General features: G+C 41.4%; 1 long non-coding RNA gene across 1 annotated transcript in view; it reads left to right on the top strand.

Annotated features, from left to right (window-relative positions):
* LOC117752098 overlaps window positions 1–9,156 on the top strand; it is a 31,426-nt gene extending 22,270 nt beyond the window's left edge. Inside the window, exons 3-4 of the long non-coding RNA XR_004611985.1 lie at window positions 2,302–2,451; window positions 9,048–9,156. This is a non-coding gene — a long non-coding RNA (uncharacterized LOC117752098). The remainder of the gene's footprint in view (window positions 1–2,301; window positions 2,452–9,047) is intronic.
* Window positions 9,157–9,444: the final 288 nt, after the last annotated feature.

Genomic DNA, 9,444 nt, shown 5'->3' on the forward strand with positions numbered 1-9,444 from the left:
CTTGCACGCAGGAGGTGAACCGCTCCAAAAACGCCTGCGGGACAGAAAAAGTCACAACATCCAAACTCGAGATCTTAAAATGCCTTGAGAACCAAGATTTTATTTGATTTGACTTCAAGACTTCACTTTATTCTTTCTCTGTATCTGTTGAGAAAGCAGCGTATCCACACATGTAACTACACTTCTCACAGAACACCGAGCTAAAGTTAATGCTGTCTAATTTAACAGTCCATCGATAAATCCAACCTGCATGAAGGTAAAAGTGTAGGTTTTGTTATATGTGTTTTAGAGAGATTGTCTTGGTCTGAGTCAAACTGAACCATGGTTTGATTGGTTTGCAGGGTGAAAACACTTTAGTGGATAGTTCGGACTTCAAACCAATCAATGTCAAGCATAGGTCGATGCATCTCACGTAGGTGATGACGACATGACATATGTATGTCATACAAATTCCTTAAGTCCGCTCTCTAAATTACAATGTGAAACCAACACTAAATGTAACAAAGACATGAACCCTAACAACATACCTTAACATTGCGAATTTCACGAAGGTCAGATTTATAGTTGCATTAGATTGCAAGTTGTACCTAATAAACTGGCAACTGACTGTATCTTGGGATTGTTGCCCAAGTGTTCTCTTGTATAATCTTGTAATTAAGATGCTGTTGTGGCACTGCGGACACTGATCTCCCTCAGTTTTGTTCCCGTTTTCTCTGTCCTCAGAATATACAGAAGAAAGCCAGCAGTGTTGAGGTAGAGAGAGCACTGAACCATGATGTCATGCTGCACTGTTCACCGCTAGCCGCTCCCATGGTGCAACACTGCAGCGAGTTGCAAACAAAGTTCATTCAGCTGACGACATCAACCTCAAAAACCCTTACCAGACGATGCCAGCAGGTGAGGAGTGAAGAGAAGTGTGCAGGATGTGACGTCATGTTCAGGTTAACTGAGGCGTCCCACAGCTCAAATGAGAACTGGTATCACTAATTTTTGTCAGGTTAAGTTTGTTTGCATACAAAGTAAGAGATTATTTTAGAAGGAAGGAAAAGGAGGGTTTGTTTTTGATGTTTTACAGAGTCTATTTATAAATCAGAAGATAATCTCCACTCTTTTAAAGCTAAGTGTAACATAAATACATTTTTTGTTTATGAGGAAGTTGGATAAGCTGTGATTTATAATGAAAAGGTGACACAGTTAGCAACTAATTAATATCCTGTTTGAAATAATATCTTATTTTAACTAGAATGGCACTAAGTAGAGCGCATACGCCCGTACTCCGCCGAGGCCCAACACTCCCCTGATAAAACCACATATAAATCCGCTAGATCCAGACTTTAATTTGGATCTGCATCAAATTGCAGACACTCAAACATAACAGTCTCCTAAATATGCTTGATTGTTTTCATCAAGATCCAAGATAAAAATAATTGGCCTTTGTCCACGCAGTAATTTAATGGGTGCTTTCTTTCCCATCCATCTAGCAAGTAATGTAATAAATCTGTGGTAGTTTTTGCTTAATCCTGCTGACAAACAAACAGACAGGGGTGAAACTGTAACCTCCTTAGCGTGGGGTAATTAAAACATACTCCCTTTTAGACACTTCTCAAACGATCACACTGAAAAACAAAAATGGAGAGTGTCACTGTCTCTGGGTCACGTCGTCTGATGCAGGCAGGCAACCCACTCCGTGTTCTGTCGGCACAAGTGCGAACCACCCCCTCCAGTCACCGGCTGAGGCTGGCGGGAGCCCGGAGCTCTTGGAGACTCTCCAGGGAGATTTGGCCAAGACAGAAGCTCAGATTCCTCTCATCCATGAACAGTTTGCTCTCCTGGAGAAATATGAGGTCCCAGTGAAACAGGCTGTAAGCTGCTCAGTGACTAATACAAAGTTGTGCACTCATACTGTATACAGTAAACATTGCTCTGGATATAGATTAGACACTGCAAAATGATACTAAATCAACACCATGAGGCCATATTAGCATTCACCGTTAGTGGGAGAAGCCGCCCTGCATTACTATTTCATATTAGTTACAGAGGGCAAATTAAAATGCCTGTCATACTTTGTGCTGCTGATCATAATAATTGTGCAGGGATGCAGGGAGGGAGGGAAATTACTCAATTGCGCTTTGATGAATAAGACAATATAAGAAGAGAAGAATTTGCTTCCGTAAACATAACATTATTTCACCTTCATTTTAATCACGAATAAGCTTTGAAAGTACTTTTAAAAAAAAACTATTTGCACTTGATCATCCTAAGATTTTAATCCTACAAATATTTTCTTTTCCCCCCCCGCAGGTTCAGGACTTATGTGTGAAGTGCTGGATGGGAAGTGTGGCTGGTGCGGCTCCAGCATGTGTTGATTGACAGCTACCACATGCTAAGGAACACAGGAAGTTCAAATTAAGCTTGATCATCTCTTGTTCAAAAAGAAGATCCAGATTGCAGGTAATACACTATCTCTCTCTCTCCCGCACACACACACACACACATTTATAGTTCATCTATCATGAGCCATTTTCAGACAAGAACTCCTAAACAAATGTCTGTACAATGGGGTAAATTTGCCTTTGACATATGAAGAACGCAGCAGGAGATGGACCGTTCAGACGTGTTCACAAAAACAGAGAAATCATTGACTCGTTCCGGTGAAGGGTGGTGCTGCAGATTCAGGAGATTATCTGGAGTTCAGTGCCTGTCTGAAAGCAGCTATAGATGTGTGACAACTGAAAAAAACAACATATATTGGCTCAGGAAGGTGTTGGGCCACCGTGATCTTCAATGTTGCTTAGCATGCGTCTCTGGAACTTCACTGGAGGGATTATTATCATTCTTCCAGAAGACCATCCCTCATTTGTTGTCTCCATGATGGTAGTAGAGTTTGTTCCATAAACTCCTATTGGTGTCTAATATAAAATGATAGCTGACAAATGATACAGCTAAAGTCAATGTACATATATTCATTCACATATCCCTAATGCCTTGTGTGAAATAGTTTGAATTCATGTTTTTCTACTCATTTGGAGTAGTTGGGTTTAATTTGGCAGCTCTTTTATCTCTTAAGCGTTAATACATCGTTGTAATATCCGATTTCTTTATATATGCATGGGCATATTTTTTATCTGCATGTAAGACACGTTTTCTGAATCCATCTGTCTTAATATGTCAAGGGCAGTCGACATCAATCAACACTTACTGAACCAAGATTGACTTGATTTCATCCCATAATCCTTTTTTCAGAACGTTAAAATAGAGATGAGATGAGTTTTGCACATAATTACATTTTGACACGTTTACATTATAAACTGCAAAGTGATTTGATGTGAACTAAACGCCGTACATCATGTAAATCAAACAAAGAATCTGAATAACCTTCATTAAAAGCAGGCAGGCTCACGTGTGTGTGTGTATTTGTGTTAATGTGTGTGCTGCTGCTGTTGTTTCCACACAATCACTTCAACATTTTCTAATCTTTAATGACGCATGGATTTATGTTAGAGGCATGTCTTTGCTCTGGTCTTGGGTGTGTGTGTTTGTGTGTGTGTTTTTGTGTACCCTTGCACGTTTTGTACTTGTCCATCTGTCCCATCCCCAAAAGACCAGATGACTCAGCTGGTGATCTGCATGTCTGACATGATGCAAGGCTTCAGCCTTGACTGGCCCTGCGGGTGGTCATGTCCCTGAATGGCAGAGCAGCAGGCTACAGGCATCTCTCTCCACCTCCACTCCTCCACTCCTTTCTTTATCTTCTCTCAAGTGTCCCTCTGTTTTACAATGTTTTCATTCTGCTGCCAAGTGGGTTAACATGGACAGGCAGAACTAACAAGTGTCACACACATGGTGAAATACTTTCACATTGGACTTATTCAGCTGGTGGGTTCTACATTACACACAGATCATTTTTACAGACATTTTCGTTATGGAACTGGGCTTTCAAAAACGTCTTCTCACTATACAGTGAAATTTCCTCATCCACACAGGGAATATACTTTGGTGGAAATGTGCCACTAGTACTGAAAGCCAAGACCTCACTCCTGTTCTGACTGTGTGCCGCTGCTCCGTCCCCAATGAGCTATTACTGATCTATAAGGCCTCATCAGAACCAATAGTCTGCATCGAATGTGTTCCTGCTCCTGATGATTTTTGATTACTCATTCACAGATCCACCTTTGGTGCAGATAACTGGGCTTTTGTTGCCAGCAGATACTAAATACTGAGCCAATAACGGTGTGTTTAATTAATAAGCTTTGTGCCTAATAGTGTTGCACATGACTGGGATCATGTTTTTATTTGTAAGACAACATCTGGCCAGGCTTAAACACTCCTTTCTTTACTTTGTAAAAATAATTACTAAAGAAACTTGTATACATAAAAGAAGAATATTACTTAGAAGAGCACATAGCTCTGTTAAGACCCAAGTCCCCTTAAATTCATTCAAAATACACACAATCAAAGATATAAGTCCTCTAAATATGCCTGATTTCTTCCCCTTACGATTCAAGCACTATTCCCTCGGAAATTAGTTAAAATGTCCAAAAAAAACCCAAAGAAATATGCCCTATTTAAGTAAAGTAAAGTTAAACTTATGAAAAACAAATCCTGGATATGACACTTTGTCCAGATCTGCACCAAAATGTAATGGGTTCTTGCATGACATGTGTCCCATTCTTCCACTAAGTTTAAAGAAAATCAGTTCTGTATATTTTCCATAATACTGATGACAAACAAACAGACAAAACACAATGAAAACTAAAACGCTAACTAATTACAGACTTTTTATTCATCATTAGAGTTATAAATAAGTGTGCAGCAGCAGCTTGTTAAAAGAATTACAATTCAAGTGTAAACCTTGAGGCTCTCGTTCTTGCAAAATGTCCAGGTCTGTCGTCTTACTGCTGATGCATGACAGAGTAAGGGCAGGTAGACATTGGCATAGAATTACATTTTTATAAATTGGCTATATTGTCACAATCCAGCTATTTGTGTCGGTATCAGATCAATACCTGATATCAGTACTGGATCCGTGCTTCCCTATTTCTTACAAATGCGTCCTTCCATTCTTATTGCAATGAAAGATCCACTGGTTGGATACTTGTCCAGCCAACCGAGCTGAGGATTCATTGCACTCTGCTCACAAAGCTAATGACCGAGCTAACGATGACACTGTCCTCACTTATCACTATACAGTCCACTATATACAGTAGAAAGTCCAAATATTTAGTGAAAGTTTATATATCCTATATTTTGGACTTATTGTCTCCCACAATGCACCGTGAAAAGTCGTGTACAACTGATGGTCAGTAACCTCCCGTTAAGTGTACAACAAGCATTTAAAATGTATTCATTATGGCCTACGTTGTTGTCGTTGTACGTCGTAATCCTGCGACAATGAAATAATTACCAGCACAGAGAAAATGCGTCAAGTAGTGTTCTTTTTACCGATGAGCTCACTATGTAGTCCTCTACATGGATGTCCCTATATAGTGAGTAGGGGTTAGAGAGGGACAGGGCTGATTTCAGACACAACCACTGTAAGGGCGGGACAAGCGATTGAATTGGAAATTCTCCGTAGACCAGATTGTCTCATTTCCGTTCGACCTTCGAGGTCTAGACCAAGTCCTCCGAAGGATTCTGCCCCTGAGTTGGGACACAGCTTATAAGCAACAACTTTGACTGGAAGACAGACCTTGACTGATCCCTTGTCCCATCATCATTCCTCCCCCCCTTGCTGCCTTTTTCCTTTTTTGCTCCTCTATATCCCCCCTGCTTCCCCCTGTGTCTTCTGTCCCTTCCTCCCCTGTCCTCATACCCACCTTGTTTTGTGAACAGCTGAATGTTTACTTCATGTCATTCTCATCATCCATTCTGACTGGGCCGCTGCTGGGAGGATTTGCTCTTCTCCTTTCACATTTTATTTGTTCCCCTATTTGCTGTTTCCATTAAAGATGAAATTGAAATCTCCTGCACCAACACACGCACGCACACATAGAAATATGCACGCACACAGACATCGCACTGCACACCGCCACGCGCGTCGACTAACAAAAACAACGGCGTGCTGTGCCAAGGCATATGAAAGAGCACAACCCTCTCGTCCTACTTTTGCTTTACCTTATTTTCATTCTTTCGCTCCAGTTCCCCACTCTCTCCGCGCCGCCATCTCCCCTCCTTCCTCTGTAGTTGTTGCAAGTGCGAGGGTAGAAGGTGTGATCCATGTTTTGTTTTTTGCATTTTATCTTGTTCTCTACTTCATCACAAAAGAACTGACTTTTCCCCTTTCCCCCGTCTGGTACTTTACAACACATTTATAATTTCCTTACAAAAGTTTTTCCACATTTGCGGCACCTTTAATTTCTCTGCTAAATTCCCCCTCACCTGAGTCTTTTCTCATGGCAACATTTAGAAACAAACCGCTCAACTTCCATGAAGATTACCTCTTTTCCCCTCATTTGACTTTCTCACTCCTGCTTCAACCCTCAGCCTCTCAAAGGCAGCCGCCTCTCATTCCAACTGCGAGACTTCGGAAACCCCATTTCGGACAGGATGTAGGGAGCGTTTGGGGGCATTGCAGAGGGAAACAAAGCCGGTCTTGGGCAGGTTAATGAGGCCAGGAGGCAGCTTTGTGCTGAGCTTCATCAGTATTCAACAAAGGCCTCCCGCTCTCGCTCTCCCAATAATATCACAGTCATTTAGGTTGGCCAGATCACTGTGCCTCTGTGAAGGACACACACACACACACACAGACACACACACACAAAGAAAAATCTTTTGACAGTTTAATAGAAATACATTCTCACAAAATGTGCACCCCCTCAATTTCTCTAATCATTACCTTTGTCTCGCACTGTCTCACTTGTTTTTAATTTCTCTCACTATATCCATCATTTTCACACTGACCTCCCCCTCCTTCTTTGATTCTCACACACACACACTCACACGAACACACAGCACATTCAATTAAGATAAAGCAGCTAATCATATATGAATTACATTAACATCTTTAATAGCAGCTGCAAGTTATTGGTTCGTCATTAGCACGACACTCAGCTTAGCATAGTAAAGCTTCCAATAATGGTAAGAACAGAAAAGTGCAGTAAAGGATGTAAGTCAAAGCAGATAGGAGCTGTGTGTGTGTGTGTGTGTGTGTGTGTGTGTGTGTGTGTGTGTGTGTGTGTGTGTGTGTGTGTGTGTGTGTGTGTGGGCCTGGTAGCTGGGACATTCCCACTAAGCTGTGTGTATGCAGCGACAGTGGGTCCAGACTGAATTTGAGGAGAGGAAAAGCTGTGAATATCATATTTCTCATGAATCAAAGCCATAGCACAAGCAGGCAGGGATGTGGGAGGCCCAAATAGGCCGGCGGGGCCCAGTCCAGCTCCTACTGTAACCCTGTGTCTCTCCTCTCCCTTTTTTCCACTCCTTTAATTTTCCCCACACCACCTCTCATATTTTACCTGACCTTTTCATCTTTTATCGCCTCATCCCTCCACAACTCACACTTCTCTCCAACAAACATCTCCCCAATGTCTAATATCAACCCGTTTCCCCGCCCCTTTCTCCCGCGCCTCCTTTCCTCACACTGCACGAGCTAAATCTTCTCGCTTTCCTTCCTTTCATTTCCCTCCACCACCACCTCCAACAAACACACACACACACACACGGCTGCCGTTTAAACCAAACATCACATAGATAACCATCTCCACTCACAGCTCCACCACTGTCTAATTACGTTGCAACTCTCTGAGCACGTTGTCACAGAGATTTTAAATTAGCGAGTTGGTTTAATGTCGCAAGCAAATGTAATGTGTCAGATCAGTTTGTGTGTGAAGTGTGGGTGTGAAATAATTAAGATGAGTTATGATATTAGTTATTTTTGCACCCTCTCTCTCGTCTCTGTTAATTTGTGCCTCTATTTGTGTCTCTATTTTCGCAACACACGAAGATGTTGGTGTTATTCTTTCTGACTCTTTCAGTTCCAGTAGGTGTTTCATTAGTTAGTTTAGCATGGCATCTGTGTTCGTTGATGCGTTTGTGATGTGTGTGCACCTTTTCACATGTGTTGCATGTACAAGTTCTGTTTGACAACATGCTGAGCAGCTTTAAAGCAAATAGTGAGCCTCTGTATAAATCTGGAGGTTGTGAAACAGGAGGAGAGCAGCATCCTCTATTGCTTCGCCTTCTTCCACATTGAATTGTTGTCTTCAAAAATGATGCAGATGTTGTGGAAGATGTTTTTTAAAAGGCTCATTTATCGACTAATTCCACACAACTTAATACAATTGAATTACAGGCAAATAGCGTCTTGCAGCCAGAGGGGGTTCACCATTTGTTCACCATATTGGACTGACACAGACATTCACGAGTGTCGCGGGTGCTGATCTCATTGCTGATCTCATTGCAACAACAATCCGATCCTCTTTAAGAGTTTTTCTTCAAAGTAAAAGCAGACTATTCTCTTGGTTGCTGCGATTCTTTTATACTGAGCTGAATTTCACAGCTTTGGTTTTGAAAGGTTTTGAACTCGGTTGTGAAGATTGTGTCAATTGCTTAACAGACCTCTGACATAGCCACCATGTAATGTGTGAAAAACTAAAACCAGTAAAGTCAATCATTCAAACCACAGACATGAGCAGTAATAGAGAAAATTCTGTTTAATTTTAAGAAAAACGTGGACTTAAATCAGTCAAATCTGGTTGTTATTGTTTTCTAGCTTCACTCTGCACCGTAGACTGTTTATAAAAAGCTATGCACACAAACAATAAAAAGTGACAGTACATTTCAGAACTGTTTGAGGGGGACTCACTAATGACAAGGACTAATTCTGAAGTGGATTGGGCACTGCACTAGTGTTCGAGAGGATTGTATTGTTGTCTTGATCTTACCTTAGAGAATAGCAGGCTTAACAATGGCCCCATGCATGTATCAGCCATTTGTTTTGAAGGAATAGCTTTGTGTTGTGAACGCTGGCCTTTTAACAGCCCTACATGTACTGCAGAAAGCAAGTTATTGAGCTTTTGTGTGTGTGTGTGTGTGTGTGTGTGCACTAGAATGCCAAATGGAGCATCTGGAGGTTTAACCACACTGGAGAGCATGAGGAGCAAAGCACAGGGCATGTTCAAGAAAGCCCACAGACTCTATAGAGAACTCAAGGTCAGTTGCACCACAGAGTTTATGAAATAGCTACAAATTCTGCTCCTGTGTGACAGCCACAGTTTAGCTGTAGTACAATTCCTGGGTCAAGCTAAGTTGTGTTTTATGCAAAACCCTAAATTGCATTAGGATTAATTTGCTCAGTACAGTACAAACCTAAAGTTGTACTTTGATCGCGCTCTCTGCAGAAAGCACTAAGAATTACACTTTGTGTTCTAATGGATACAAAGTTTACCGACTCTCAGGGGACATCATTAGAAGTATTTTTAGCTTTAGACCCATCGACTCTGGCTT

This window comes from Hippoglossus hippoglossus, chromosome 18, assembly GCF_009819705.1.
Source record: "Hippoglossus hippoglossus isolate fHipHip1 chromosome 18, fHipHip1.pri, whole genome shotgun sequence".
Lineage (NCBI taxonomy): Eukaryota > Metazoa > Chordata > Actinopteri > Pleuronectiformes > Pleuronectidae > Hippoglossus > Hippoglossus hippoglossus.